General features: G+C 36.2%; 1 protein-coding gene across 1 annotated transcript in view; it reads right to left on the reverse strand.

Annotated features, from left to right (window-relative positions):
• Jarid2 (Jumonji, AT rich interactive domain 2) overlaps window positions 1-16544 on the reverse strand; it is a 133834-nt gene extending 117290 nt beyond the window's left edge. Inside the window, exon 1 of the mRNA XM_081744312.1 lies at window positions 16428-16544. The gene's annotated coding sequence lies outside the window, so the exon portion shown is untranslated. The remainder of the gene's footprint in view (window positions 1-16427) is intronic.
• Window positions 16545-17084: the final 540 nt, after the last annotated feature.

Here is a 17084-nt window from a genome sequence, read left to right on the forward strand (position 1 = left end):
TAAGCAGGCAATTTACGGTACAAAAGTCAACTGTTGGTTAAGCGGTGACTGCTGGTGCAGAAAGCTGGTGACTGCTTCTACAACGCGGTGTTACAGCTGTAAATGATAATATAATTGCGTTTCCACGCACGTAAGCAGAGGTACAAAAAAGAATGAAATCAAATTTTAAATACTCACGAAAATACTAATAACTTTACACGAGATGGTAAGAAACATTTTAATTTGTTGAAGGAAACTTCACATACAACCTTCCAATATATACATCACTAATAGTGGAATTATCATTTTTAACCAAGATTGACATCTGGATGCTTGAGCAAATATACAAAATATGGCTACCAAGGGAAAAGTGAAACTCAGATCAGTTTAAGAAAAAATACCAACAAGACAAACAAATAAAACTACGAGCGAAACCACTGAAAATAGCAGCAACTTTTAAATACTGGGGATCAGAAGCGACCGCAAATGGTCGAATGAGAGAAGGAATTACTCGGAAACTACATCCATTTATCAATATCTGATATGGTACTATCTAACAGTGATATGGTATTCAACAAGAGTGAAACATCTGATATGAAATTAAAACATAGATAGGAAGCTTGAAATGTCACTATATAATACGTACTTTGCATCGATAACAACCTACTGCGGAAACATGGGCAAAGGTGAAAGAAAGTGAAGCAAGATCTGAGTAATGCAGAGTAAGAGGGATTCTCAAAGACGAGAAACAAATCGATTAAGAAATGAAAGCACCAGAAATACACTCAATCACGAGAGTGTCTGCAAAGGGGCATAAAAATCTAGGCTATGCTGGTACGTACACACAGAAAAGAAGAAAAGACTTCTGATCGCCTAAGAAATTTTTATACAGGAAACTTGTCATGAGGCAGACCAAGGAACAGACAGAAGAACGTACAAAAGAATGGAACAGAGGTGAAAGACGAAGACTCAGAATCAAGAAGAGTTGAATAAAAGAATGTTGATGAGGTCTTATGCACAATAAGACCTGGCAAGATGCTCAAATCGGAAAATTATGACGATAATGAAGACAAAAATATCACTTGCCTCTAACTATAAATACCAACAAGTGTGGCAAAGGCAAATTTTCAACAAGGGAGCCTCACAACGAGCAATTATATACCTTCCAGTGTACAAAACTGCGCATAGTACATAGCTACCAACAGTTAGCACTATAGGCAGCAATTGATTAATATTTGCTTTTATGATTCAGGATTAACTTTCTCTCAACATCAAATGTAATTGAAAGCGTGGATTTGGGTTCTAAACTCGGTACCGAGATTCCTTGTGGATCAATAGTGTTTGCGCCTTTTGGTGGGATAGAGTAGGTGCTATTTCTGGTAGAAGGGCATGTTTTTATTTAATGTTAAAATTATAAATAAACAGCTCAACCCCCCTCTCCCTGTGCATAAGAGACGTAAAATTTCAAAAAACAGACCGAACCCTGGACTACAAGCACAGAGAGGAAGAAATGAAATGAAATATTACCGTTTAACGTCCCACGATTATGACCCTTAAGTTAAAGGAGACGGATGATGATGGAAGAATTGGTGGAATGAGAAAGTGGGAGGAAACAGGAGTACCCCGAGAAAACCCACGGACATGATGTTGTCCCCCACAAACGTACTTGGCCGGAGATCGAACCAGGGGCTTCACGCACCAGAGCTAAGCGCTCTACCACGGAGTCATCGTGAACTCCCCCTCCGCAAGAGAAAAAGCGTACTATTATTAATGCTGAGCAAACATGAACATTGATTTCGTCTGCATTTCGATGTTTGCAACCACTATATTAGTATTGTCGAATATTATTTTTAAAAATATATAAACAAAGTTCGCATTATGTTGTTTTCCAACATTAACAATAATTTTAGGAATGATCCAAAAAATATATCAAATGATTGCTATCTTGGCCAATAATTAACGGAATAAGCATATTATACTGCGTTAAGTGATAGTTCGGGCTTGGCTACACTACATGTAGTTCTCCAGATATAAGGCCTACAAAAACATTTTTGCCTGAAAGATATTAGATCTTTTGATCCATAAATAGCTATGTCACATTAGTATCTGCGTAGGCTATGAACATCATTACTGGATTTATATACATGCATGTAATGATGAACTAAGATCTTTAGTAGTTTGTTACACTATAACAGAAGCAGAAAATTCATTCCAGCTCGCAAAAAATAGTACCGTCCGTATTGCATTCAGTAACTAAAAACATCCTCAAATTCGTTAATTTCTGCCTATTATTGTTCTTTAAGAAAATTGTTATTGTTCATATCCATTGTTACTTAAGTAACACTGTAAGAACGAAAGTAACGAGAGAAGCAAGATGTAGGCGGGAATTTTTTAGTGCTACACGGCGAGTAAAAGTGCATCTCCATCACTGAAAAAAAAATAATAATAAAAAAATGAAGGTCGGAAAGGATTTGATTTGACAAGCGGTGCAAAACAAATTACTTTAAACGTGTTTCCGCATCTGTGTGAGAAATGCCCCGCAAACACCAATACGAGAAAGTCTCAGATGTAACTCGAGTTTCTGAAAGTGAAATTTTTCGTAACAGAAAGGAACACAAGACCACTCATAAGGTCCTTCCACCGAAAAAAAAAAAAAATCGTATGGTTAAAAGAGAAATAAGTACAGTGATTTTGAAAGAAACTGCTGTGCGTAAAGAAGTGCATGAATATTTTGGAAATGAGCTACCAACGGTAAATAAGTGGGTAAACGTGCAGAATGTAAACAGTGATCCTGACATTGATACTGTCAGTCGGGCAGCTCTGTATTTCTGTTGGAAGATATTAAATTCGTATTCACAAAACAATCACTCCAATTATCGTAAAAAACAGGAATGATATTCTTTCGTAGGGACACACTTATTTAAAAGTAAGTAAGTGCAGGAGTGAAGGATCTATTACCAAGATGAAACTAGGGTCACACCATGCTGCGAGAACGGCAGGACACTATGATTACAGATAAATACTAGGCTTCTTATACACTGGACTCAAACAGCCAATTAGGACGGGGAAAAGAAATAATTCTTTGCTTTAAAGTGTAGCTGTAGAAAATTCACTCTCATGTTTGAACCTAAAGCAAGTCAAGATTACCATGATATGAAGTTTTTTGTAACTCACTAAAAATTGCACCAAAATTAGGGTGGAAAATAGTGTCAATATTCCTCGAAAACGCTCCTTATATGGGATAAAAACGACGACTAGGAAAGACATTGGTCAAATCCTATGCATGAAGTATCGGACTGCATGGTTCAGAAAGTTGGACAATTATAGAAGTTAACCCTTATCCGGGCAACCGGGGCCTCCCAGGCCCAGTAGCTTCATTTTTCTAAAATTTCTCAATAACCATACATATTTCGAAGACATAAAATACTGAATTCTTCTATCTTTCGTCGAAGTTAAAATCATGAACATATCGAGTTGGTAAAGCTTTTTTTTCTTTTTTTTTTTTAATTTGAAAAATAATAATAATTCATAATTATATATTGAACACGTGACTATTGTAACCTTTAGTCGGAACAGTATGCGGCAACAGACATTGAATTTTGAGTGTTCTGCACTTAAAATATATACTGGGCCTGACAGGCCCCGGTTGCCCGTTTACGTTACAAAAATGTCTGGACCGGATTTGCTATTCTGCTTGGTCGGCTTACAAAAGCGTCCCACGAAGTTTCGCTACTTGACAAAAATATATACCGGTACATTCTAGACTAGTCTGAACAGTGACAATAGGCATTGAATTTTGTGTATTCTGCACTTAAAATATATACTGGGCCTCACAGGCCTCGGTTGCCAATTTACGTTACAAAAATGTCTTGCCCGGATAAGGGTTCAAGAAGAAATATTTAGAGAGCTTCGAAATGTGGTGTTGGAGGTAGATGGAAAAGATAAAATAGCCAGAGAGAGAAACGAAGATGTTCGAAAAGTGTAGGAGAGAAGAGGACGCTTTTAGCTTCCAACTTTCGTAGGAAGGCCAATTGGACTGGACATACCTTCCGACGAAACTGTCTTCTTCATACGAACATAGAAGCATAGATGGAAGGAAAGCAAGGATGAGAATGACACAACTGATCGATGATTTGAAAAATAGAACAAAATATTGTGAGCTAAAAGAGGAAGTTGAAGATCGAGAAACGTGGAGAAACATTCCAAAGCCCAATCCTAAAATAAATAATAATAGTAAACCTCATTAGTCCCGGGATCTGCCAAAAGACAGAATACTTAATAATAACGAAGATTTCTTGATAAATCATAGATGAAACAAAGTACTGGTTACAAGAAAAAAAAAGCCCGCAAGAAATATGACAAACATATTGTGAATGGAATTATGGGAAGTGCTGTCCATGACGCGCTGCATCTTCCCACGTACAACTGTCAACTAAACTCAACAGCACGTATCTGAAGTCAGGTTAAAGATTGCGTTGCTAGTCATAACAGCACGTATGAACTTTCAGATGTTCGGCAGCTTACAATGGAGGCTTTTTGTCTTGGGTATCAGCTGATGACTATCGACCTTGCCTCCCAACACGTTCTTGGAGAGGAAGAAGCACTTCCTAGAATGTGTTGGATTGCGCTTCAGAGCCTGTAAATCCCCTTATCATTAGCGTTGAATACGACGATAGTGAACTAAGTGCTATAGAAGTTATGCCCAAGTCCAGAGATCATGACAAAGCAAATACGTTTTAAGTAAATCTTTTTCTTTCCTGCAGATTTTAAGAAATTCGTGCTATTTCAAGTTTAATGTGAAACTTAATTGTTTTCGTCCTCATCTTTTAATATCAAAAAATGAAATCTTCCAATTTAACGTCCCACGATTATGCTTTCTAGGCTAAGGGAGACGATGATTAAATCAAGTGAATGATAGTGGAATTATTGATGGAATGAGAACGTGGAAGGAAACGAGAGTACCCCGAGAAAACCCGCGGGCACGATATTATCCACCACAAACTTACTTGGACGGGGATCGAACCAGGGTCTCCATGCATCAGAGGTAAGCGCTCTACCACTGAGTCACCTAAGTAGGGAAAATGTCATTGACCCCCAACACCATGAATGCTATCATTTATAGTTAAGTTTTGAAAAAAAAAAAAAAAAATAGCTGGATAAGCCTCTACCATTCCCAAGTCGTCCACCGCTTTCCTCTTTGCTTTTTTTTTTTTTTTTTTTTAAACTATAATCTTATCTTGTTACTATGAGCCAAACTTTCTGCACTTGGAATACAATACGATACAGTTTCCCAATATGTCGGCATTTTGAATACATTCAAATATTAACAAGTAAACGTATATCGTAGTTCGGCCAATCTCTTTGATTTTCTACAATCAGCAAATCTAACTTAATTTCTTCTGTACTATGTTCTTCATCATTATTTATTCAATTTGTTGTTCATGCAAAGTTTTTCGGTGCTCCTCAAGTCTATTTATTTCTAAAGGTTAAGTTCCATTAAGTGGCTCCCCAAAATTAGAAAATTTACAGAGAAACTGGTAGAATCATACGAACTCTAAGCATCAGACAAACGGAAAAGGTAACAAAGGGCATCACTATATTGTTCCTAATTACAGAGAAAAATGAAGTTTTATCTTGGACTATATTAACATGTGTAAGTGAGGCCATATTGGGTACACTAACAATAAAGGATGTGTCAGTACTTCAAACCTAATATCTTAGTAAGTAACATAGGAAGTGTATGATGCAATAGAAAGAAAAGTGCCGATTGATTCTAGCAACACTTGATAGTGCCTTACAACGTACAGCCCCATCAGGGCTCGGTGTTATTGTATTTTAAGGTGGCGCAAATTTGTAATATCTACGGAAGAAATATATGAATTTGTTTCACAACAGGATTGTATAAGTAATCAAAATATATCGTGATCTTACCTCTAAAATATATAAGGTAAAAAATAGAAAATGCAAAGCGTGCCTCTTACCACGTAGTACCCCATAAGGCAAACATGATGAAGTAAAGTACTATGTAAAGGCAGTGCACAAAGTGATCATAAAAGAGCCGCAAAACTGTGCCATATGCAAGGCTTAAATTTTTATGCTATATGAAGTGTTTTCTCATTCTCGTTTATGTGTATACCCACAGTCGCTGACGCGCCTGCCAGCTCTCTATGGATGTATCCTTATATTACCGCGTGGGCTACCCTGCTGTGCTGCTACCCTAACTTAGTTAGACATCATTGTGCTTTTTACTGGCAAATTTGGTTTGTGTTCTATGCATTGTAGCTCTTATGTCAAGCTACAGTATATCGCCTCTCACAGTGATAAGTTAAGGGAACAAGTTCATAACTCTACTGAAACATTGTTTTTTATTATTTCTCAATATGATAGAATTTGCAACAGTGTGGTTCATTCTAATTGCGGAGGGCAAAAAGTAGGTAAAAAACAGAAATTTTACAGGAAGAATGAGTTGTTGGTAGTGAAGTCTAATTAATATGTGAAGTAAATGGAATAGACATACAGTGTGTGCAATGGAAAAACAACAGCGAAATAAGAGAAAATAGTGTACACCTTTTTGAAAGCCACTGCCGATCTATACAAACCATGAAGGCCAGTAGAATGTTATGTAACCTAATTTGACCTAACCAAAATTAGGCTCTAGTTATGATGAAAAAAAAAAAGTGAATTTCTGGGAAAAATTCTGGTCCCCCGTAATTGCAATTTACCCCAACAGTGTACAGCTGAAAGGTACTACTTTTGCGCAGTAATACAATATGGAATACGTACTTAGTGAACAATAAAGAGAACAGTAAATTAACTAATAATTGCGAAATGCAATCACAACTGAAATAGGGAAGTGAAACAGGAGTAATTGAGAGTAAGGTATATTAATATAACTATAAGTGATTAGGTAAATAACATTTCAAAGAGCTTTATGTTCCTCTAATCACTGGGGGCCATCAGCGGAATCTTAGCCATTTCTACAGAAAATTATTCTTTTAGAACCTCCTTATATTCTTTTGGAATCTGCATTGATTCTTTGAGCTGTTTTTCACATTTTCTGTAAGCTGCTTGCTAACAAAGTTGAGTAACTGGAACTCTGAATAGTTTTATGCAACTCATTGCACTTCCTCTGATCCTTCTCTGAAATATAGGAATTTTCCCGATTTTCCATGATGTTCTCTGACTTACCGGAGTTCGTCATTTCTTAATTTAAGTAGTTTTCTGCCAATTGTCCCATGATTCCGAGGCAATGTTGAAAAGCGTGTTTCTCCGAACAAACAAAAAATCCCGAACCATGTTCATCAAGGCGTGAAAATCAACTACACGGCTGCGCAAAAGCATAAGTCTTTTTATTTCTTTCTGTACTGTTTTTAATACATTTGAAAACAAAAAATATATATGAGATACATTATTTTCAGCAATTCGGAAAAAGTTCACAAATTAGCCTTAACAGCAATAATCAACATTTTCTAGATTATATCTTGAGTGTGAAAGAGTAACAGTTTAAGGTAAATAATATCAATAATTGATTAAATAAGGCAAGTGTGAGGTGTCGCAAGTGCATAATATGTCGTACGCAAAATGCCACCATAATAGTTCTCAGTGTATTATTCGGTCTCCCGTGTAAGCAAGTGGATAGTAAACTTATTCCCGTGTGTTAATACGCGATCGGTTGGGGTCATGTCTTCAAAACTCGTGCTACGCTGTAATTGAGACCCTGTCCTCGACGGAAATACAATATGGTGCCCAGGATTTCGTTGAATATAGGTTTCGAACTTTGGTGAAGCTGCATTTCTAATGGCGGAATATTTCACAGTAACATTTTAAATTTATCCCCATTTCCATTTCCTTATAGGGTAATGTTACTGGCAATTCTTATAACGATGCAATTCTACTATTATGTATTACCAGTTCATAACAAATACACAAAACAAAAGAAACAAGATTCGCACCCCCAGAATAAGACTGTCGTAACACAAAATAGATTTTAAATTGTTATTAATTTTTAATGTGTAATAACTGCACTTTGTACGTATTTAAAAAAAGATTTTCTCTTCAATAATTGTTACTATAAATACTGAAATAACGTTACAATTCTGAAAAACAGTAAAGATAATAAAGTTTCTTTAGATACAACGATTTTGTTTGGCTTATTTGTAAAATCGACCTTTTACAGATAAGATAGTTTTATTCTGGGGTGCGATATACTACCAGACTACCACCACGATTAAAAAAAAAAAAAAAAAAAAAAAAAGTGTTGTTGTTGACAAACAGGAGTCACGTCAAGGTCAAGGGTTGCACGAGTGTAAAACGTGATATCCTTCCTAACGACTGTGTGATTACTCACGATTAGCAGTGTTCAGTCCCGCTCTTGTTTGTAGTCTAAATGAACCGAATATCTCTGATCCGTCGGAAGAATGTGAAATATATAAAATAAAATATATCAACTCGGAAAATCCGTCACAGAAACTCAGGAATTTGCAGAAAGTTTAAAGAGGGAAAAAAAAGTATGGCAGACGACTCGTGTCCTTGATGACCTTGCACGTCAAAAACGGAATCAACCACTGCAAAAGTTCGCTAGACTGACTCAAAAAGATGGTCGCTTGAACATTCAAACTAATTCTGAATCCACAGAAATTGACAAAGAAAGCGTTTGTCAGATTTTACACGGACGTTCCAAGATGAACACAGTATGTTCGCAATTGGACCAAGAAAAACATGGCAGTGGAACACAAGGACACTAGAGTGAACATTTGAGTGACATTTTAACAAATATTCAAATAGCTCTTATACTCTTAGAAAAGTGTTAATCTGCGACCAATAGTGGTTTTTAATCTACGATCTAGAAACCAAGCGGAAATTAATGCAACGGAAGAGGGCGAGCTCACCACGACAAAAGAAGGTTCGATTGACCAAATTAAAATTCAGAGCCGCACTACTCCAACATTCGTAGGATTATGTACAAACATTGTGTACCAGGAGGTCAATGTTACTACATTACAGTGCCGACGACCTTTCGTGAACGAGTAAGAAAATGCTGACCTGATTTGTAGAGAAATGCCTTGGATTCGTCATCAGGACAACGCTTCTGCACATATGGAGTTATCAGTCAAGCTTTTTTACTAACCACATTTTGTATTTAGCAATCTATCAAGTAGGCATTTCCATCTATGGAGAGACTGATAATACACAAGGCTGGTTCATGGCTATAGTTGTAAACAATAGAGAATCGATGCTGCAGAAATCACTCAACGATACGTTTGGTACCCTTACCAGTATGTCGAAAAAATGAAATTTTAGTATCCTACAGTTATGCCCTTAGAGATGATTAATCAAAGTATATGATTATTATTAAAGAATCAGTGGAATTAAAAAATTGGAGGAAACAGATAAACCCAAGAAAACCACGAACACAGCGTTGTCCACTAGAAACTCAGATGATCTGAAGCAGGAAACCTTCGCACCGGAATGCGAACCTTCAAAAACGCTCTGCTACTGATTCACAGTTCCTTCAGCTGATAAGTCAGAATATGAAACAAACCTAAGTTCAGTCTTAGCGACGGGTGGTATGACTTATTGTCATATTTTGATACCTAACAACGTAGTTGGTATTTTCACCGAGCGAATGGAATATCTAAATGCTCTATGCTGTAAAATATCCCGAAAGCTAAATTTAATTTAGGGATAACAAGCTACACTGCAAATGGAAATTCTCTCGGTATTCTCCTCCGTAACCATTTCTGTCTCTAGTTCTAAGGGTAATAGTAAATGAACGAAGATAATTCAAATGTCATCAAATATTACAACGAACTTCCATCGTGCAGCTGTCAAGTGGCGTTTGTGGTGCTCCTCTTATGTTCAGGAATAAACCCTTCCGATATGAGATGAGCTTCGCTTTATGGCGAACGTCTATTCCTAAATTGTGTGAAATGATGTGGGGACCCGTTTACTTTGAAACCATGAGACGATTTACAACCAACTTCTGTGTTGATAGGTTTGGATGGTTGACCACAGTTTTCATTCTCTTCCCAACACAGCAGTTCAACAGCTCAAGTACGGTGTTGCTTTTGCGATCCTCTTCAAGATCCTGTTTCTCAATTCTTTTTCTCTTTATCATTTCATGCAATATTAACGCCTTATACCCCTTCCAAAACGGCGTTTAACGCTCAGTGGTTTGTCCGCACGGACTTCGCTATCAATCGGGTAACTTTGTTTCTAAGGTTTGTGTGCGAATAGCCTCCGCCGACTTGAGTCTTAGCATTACTGGCACTAGATACTACATAAAATACTAACAAGACTACGGACCTATCTTTCGAATTGAAGTTGAATTACCTGCCAAGTGTATACGTTACTGTTATATTAAAATATAGATGTGTGAAATCATGGTAATACACTTCTCGTGTGTCTCAGGTTTAAGGAAACTCAACCACTCATGTTACAATAGACGGGAAAAGAAAAATACAATAACGGACTCCATCAAAAGGTGAAGATGAAAGTCAGAAGATCTTCTTTTAGAGCTACTACACTATTCTTACTCCCGTCCTAACTAGTCTTCAGTACTTATTAAAGAATTTATTTTGTTCGTTGGTTATAACTTTCCCTCTTATAAAGAGATGTTGATCAAAGTTGCGAATGGAAACGAGCAGTAGTATAAGTATGTTTAATATGTTTACTTGTCTACTAGCTAACACTGTAGCAATCATCAAAAGTAAAAGAGCGAGCAACTGTACCAGATCTATAACACACAGCTACAAGCCCCGTAATTTTAAAACATGATAGGTGCTTTGGCTAACATGACGGCATTCAAAGCTCCTACCAATTCATAAAAATATACAATACTAGCACTGGCTATTTATAAATCATTCAACTGCTAGGAATCACCACCCTAACTATACACTACACACTAATTTTTATTTTGTCCAAATTATTAATGAGTTATATATATATATATATACTTACTTTAAAAAGTTACAATTAAAGATATGTTAAAATAAGCTGTTCTACAAGACTGAAAATTTTCAACATTATTTAAACATACTATAGCAGCTCAAAAATGTTATCGTTATTATTGCTTGCTAACTATCCCAAACTTCAGGGCTCCCAGTAATTGAGATACGAATGATACGCTTCTCTACACGTGGTTCCGGATTTCTTTAACGATAGCAATCACCATTTGCCATTAGAACAAGGGCATGAACATGGGACTTTAAAGAAAATCGAATTATAATTCAAGCCAGAAAAAAAAAAAAAAAAAAAAAACTCTTCATCCTCACGAAGAGGGATTACATCGTTAGGCTGGTGCTTGTCCAGGAAAATCGAGTTGAAAACCAAAACTGTATAAAAGTATAGAAGACATATATACGATATTCACATAGTACAGTCAAAAGTAATGCTAAGAAAAAAAAAAAGCATATCTATTTAGTCTCGTAGAACAACAGCTTGTACACTGTATCACTCACTACCTTACAGAAGCTTAACGCATTTGACTTCTTTAAACTGTCAGTGCGCTTTTAAATTGGGAGTACATCATGACAAAAGCTTATATCAGTCTCAATTATCAGGCACAGGAGGTATGTAAAACATATATTTTTTTTTTTACCAAAACAAAGCGAACATTTTGAACAGGCTCATAGTATTTGTCCATTTATATCAATAATACAAATTCTATTCAAAATGAAAATAAAATGAAATCTTTAAGTTTTACGTCCCACTATTATGCCAGTTAGGTTAAAGGAAACGGGACAACCCCGAGAAAACCCATGTACACGGTGTTTGTCCACCACAAAGTTCACTTGACGCGAGCTGGGATCGAACCAAAGATGAATGTTCTACCACTGAGCCACCGCTGCCTCAGAAATTCTATTCAGTCATTAGCATCCAATAATTCTCGATTTATAAGGCTCTATTTTACCGCCTATTATACTATAGTGATAAGTATAGTTATTAAAAATTAGAAACAAATAAAAAATGATAATAAAAAAAGAAAAATGAAATTAAAAGGAAAATACACGCATTAACAAATTACTTAACATTAACATAAGCCCCACTACAACTATCGACATCAATACAAAACGAAGCGGAAAAGCAAGTACGCGTAAAGTCAGTTTTAACACGTGGGTGCACAGATCAAATCTATAATAATGAGTTTATGTATATGAACATTGGCATAAGCACAAACAGATTATTCTTTTTATGCTTTAAAGTAAAATACATATGGCAGTAATATAATAAAATGACCATTAGTACATTTAAATATACTTTGGGTCATACTTAGAGAGCTCTTTTTCCAAGAAATCTTAAACCCTGTTCACCCCTCTAAAACTTCCCCTACTAGTCCTCGCGACACGTGGTGAGATTTATGATCCCTTCTGGCTTTTTCCTAGTTGAAATATATATATATTTTTTTTAATTTTTTGTTGTTAACTGAAAATAGGAAGGAAAGCTTTCTCTTTATTTTGCCGGACTTTTAACTACACAAGTGGATCAGAGGTACGGCAACATTGAGAGCAGTGACAGCTTACATGCTCGCAAGGAATAACCGAGGGTCGTGGGGATGAAAAGAAGCAGTGGTTGGTGAAAGAGCCCTTTAAGGCTGTCCCAATATATAACTCGTGATATCACACATCCAATAGGACCGCGGTGCTCAGTTGTAGAGTGTTCACCTTTGGTGCATGGGGTCCTTAGTTCGATCCCAGTTCACGCCGAGAGAGCTTTGTGGTGGACAAATACCGTGTTGGGGGGAGGTTTCTCGGGGTTCTTCCGTTTCCTCCAACTTTCTTCATTCCACCATTTCATCTATTTCGCATCATCACCGTCTCTTTAGCGTAGCCAGCATAACCATGGGATGTAAACATTTAATGTGATTTCATTTTTCGCATATCCAATATTGTTTACCAACACGAAATACGCAGCACTTATATGATATGGCTATATTAACCTGAAACTTTCTGTAAATTGAAGACATTCCAAACACAATGCCTACTTAATAATGTGCTATTTGTCTTTTCTACGGACAACATGCAACATTTTTGACCGGAAACACATACGGACAAATGACTGGATCGAAAAAATGTGTACGAATGTATTTTTTTCTCCCTCTCTCTCTTTTGAGATACTTTCGGAATTCGCTTCCACCTACAACTGAAACTTATTACCACATGGATCAAAAATAAACTTCCAGCTTATACGCAGAAACCATCACTAAATGTTAGGTTGGATTAGGTTATTATCTTTTTTTTATTGTGTTAGATTAACCTCGAGTTCCACAAAAAAGCCGACCTCTCAGACATACGTTTATTATTCAGTATTTGTAATTCCCCCCACATTTTCATCCTACCACTTCTTTCATAAGTATTCACATTCATTAATAATTGTTTATGTTAGTCTTAGGTTTCGATTTAATCAGTTAAAAATAATATCTATGCTCAAATTGATTTGTAGCAAATATCATTACTGAAATCGAAGTAACACAAATATTTTGCTTGGATGAAAATGGTAAAAGAAAAAAGAATCTGTTTAAAAAGGGACATTTAAAACCAAGTCGAGAAGTATGATTGCATATGAATTCTAGATGCTCCATCATAGTCTATGACACTTGGAAAGATTCCCTACGCATGAACCTCGCCACGATCATCGAAGAAACAAACCGTTACACAAAACAAACGGTAATTACATGTCATTGGGTTAACAAGTGTCTGAATTTCCCCCAAACACGAAAAAAAAAAAAAAAAAAAGACAAATATTCTGAACATGTATTATATCACTAATAAAAGTAAAGAACAAAACGAGCTACTGTCAATGAAATTATACCATTCCCAGGAGGGGGGATGGTGAAGCACGTGTGTGGGATCCTGATTCGATCCCCCGCGAAGTAAGTTTATGACGGACAACTGGGTTTTCTCCCTTTCCTCCTACATCCTCATTCCACCAATTCTTCTATCATCGTCCGCTTGTCTTAATAACCCGTCTTCCTTAGCCTACAGGATATACGTATTCGTGGGACGTTAAAGTAAAAGATTTCATTTCATTATGCCCACATCCCAATTTTTAACCCAACTCATTATAAAAGCAGTATGGTGAAAAATGATGCGTGCTCCGGATTTCTGCCTCTTCTGCTTCATCGAATGTTCATTTCCTATACATGTCCTGTGCCAACGGAACACTGGGCTGCAAACTATGTATACTGATCAATATACACGCAGCAAGAGTCGAAACTGGGACCATGAGTAAAGAAGGTATGTGTGCTAGCTATACAGAAATATTAACGGCCGCCATACTTGACCGGAAACTAATAAAGACAGTGCCCCCTTACAAATCGAACACCGAATTACCTACACCAATGGCAAAAAAATAATCATTAGTTAATTAAAAAATATATATATATAAACAGATTCACTTTTAATATCCTCAACAACTGAATTAACCACTGTAAAAATTTATTCCTTGACAAAAATTCTGACCACTTTTCGTATTTCTATTTGCATTGAACAGATCAAAATTAATTATAAGTGCTTAGATTTTACTATAAAACGCTCCATACCATTACCGAATAGTGTTATCTACAAAACTAAAACTCTATTCTTATTATATATTAATGCTTTATCCCATTAGAGTATACATCTATTCCGTATTTGTATCAACTTGCAATTCACACTCCTATATACCGGAAAAATAACCAGTGCCATACCCTACAGCGCTCTTCTCTCTTCGAAGAATAAGAAAGAAAATTCGCTTTCAATGGAAATAAAAGGAAATATTATTGTAAATCCCTGAACACAACAACTAAATTTTTCGCAAACAGAATTTAAGTGTCGAAATATTGATTGAAGGTTAATGTACCTGGTCAGCACCAAGACTATATCAGACAGGGAATACTGCCTAAAGTGAGATCAGAACGATTAATCAAGTGTGTATCAGAGGCAAGACCCCCCTCTAATGTTGCCAATTCTTGGCAAAGGAAATACTGGGCACCCTCTTGGAGTATATATACTCTTAAAACCGTATCATCATCGCTGGTCAAAAATGTAAACAACTTTACATAAAATTGAGCGACTGCGAGTTCGAATTTAATACCTTCAGTTACTTTTGAAGCATATATTAAACATACTTTACGTCCCACGATTATGCCGGCTAGGCTAAAGGAGACGATGATGATGAGAAATGAATGAAATGAACAAGTGGGAGGAAACGGGAGAACCCCGAGAAAACCAACACACAGGGTGTTTGTCCACTACACAAACATTAGAGCATTACGTAATTTTTCTTCCCTTAACTTGGGGTAATAACATTGCAATTTGTAAGGATGTAACTTCCCTGAAAAGCCGCCACTGTAAATAAGTGCCGGGTCCAGAAATGTGAAACCAAACCTTGCCTAAGACTCAACATCTTGGACCTACTCTGTGATACATAGGCCGGAACTAATACTCATACTGAAGTATTCATTTAAAGGTACCGTCACAGTTTTCACCTTTCTAACAGAACTGCTTAGTACTACGTGTACTAGAAGTCCTCTCCTATTTCGTCAATGTTTTCCAACTATTTGTAGCGCTTACAGCACACTTGAAAACAATCTATTCGTAAGTCACAACAGCAAACGAATATAGGACCTAGTAAATTATACAAAGAAAGAAAAAAATACCAGAACTACCTTAAAGCGAAGGTCCCACGTTACCAAATATAACATAAATCCAAAGATCAACACTGAAATATAAAGTCCTAATTTACTGTATAAAAATTCAGCATATCGGAGAAAACAGAACAAAATTAACCAAACCATACATCTTTGATTGAACTGACTACGTAATGAAAAAGTTCCTAACAGGACCACTTTATTGAAAAATACTAAGTTTCTGTAACTAAAAATAGGCGTTGATGTTCTCCTTGAAAGTGTTCCCAAGCTTATAAAGACAATTTCGGGAAAAGATTTCCGAAGGACATACGGAAAAGGGTGCCGCTAATCAAGAATTATAGAAGAACTCGTATTTCATGCCACAAGATTCATTGATCGTTTAATCCCTACACTACTTTCTAACCTTGAATTGAAACATCAGCATTTCTAGGCTGAAAATGTTGTATTTCTTAGTAATATCGTATCCAACAGTTAAAAAACAATATTCGTCTGCATTTACAAATTATACAAATATTTTATTTTTGAATACCTAGTAACACACTGATCGATTTTTTAAAGCACTTGTAAACCCAAATCGTACTACTACTACTTTCCTGTGACTATACAGGAATAATAATTTAGTAGTTTTCCAACCTCACCGTAGATTTGCATGGCCTTGTAAGTAGACATTTAACCTGTTAAAAACCCTTATCGCTCCGAGTTCAATCACCTACGACTAGTCACAAAGAGCTATTCACAAGATTCTTCATTAATGAAGGTCTCACTCTTTGACAAATGTTTCACACTGAATTGAAAATAAAAGCTTTCACACAATGCTTACTTATTCTTTTTCAGTCGTCTTCCAGCGAACAGTCACAATTTTTGACAAATATATTCCTTTACAGCCACATTCTCACATGGACGCCATCCCTAGCTCTCACCAGATTGTTATTGTTTTGTGATTATATTCTTATTTCAACCAACAGGTGGCGCAGGGATCGCTCAACAATTGAAATATAATTCCGTAGTAGTTATAAAGACTACACCTTGAATTATCGTTCTTGGGGATATTAATAATAAAAACATCTAATTAAATAAACAGAAACGAATTTAGCGAGCACAAGTGAATTTGATTCCATTGATATATCAAGAGTTAAATAATTAAAATATGCATTTACTCGTGTCATATCGTATCATTTTAGTAACTACCAGCGCTTTAATTTGGAACTTTTCCAGAACTTTTGGGCTCCTAGAAAAATATAAAGTATGAAACTTTCCACCCCCTAAAATTTAAAACCAAATAACAATTTCATTACTTCTAGGGGCCCCTGTTGCGTTACACTGAAGCAGGTCCCAGGTTACATTTACACTTCATTCTCATCGTAAGGATTTTTTTTTTTTTTTTTTAGCTGATGTGACAGTAAACCATGAACATTATAAGTTATTTCCTTCTTTTGAAAATGGCATGGTGGGCGAATTCCATGCTTCACTAGTTAAA

Source organism: Thermobia domestica, chromosome 17, assembly GCF_964235325.1.
Source record: "Thermobia domestica chromosome 17, izTheDome1.hap1.1, whole genome shotgun sequence".
NCBI lineage: Eukaryota > Metazoa > Arthropoda > Insecta > Zygentoma > Lepismatidae > Thermobia > Thermobia domestica.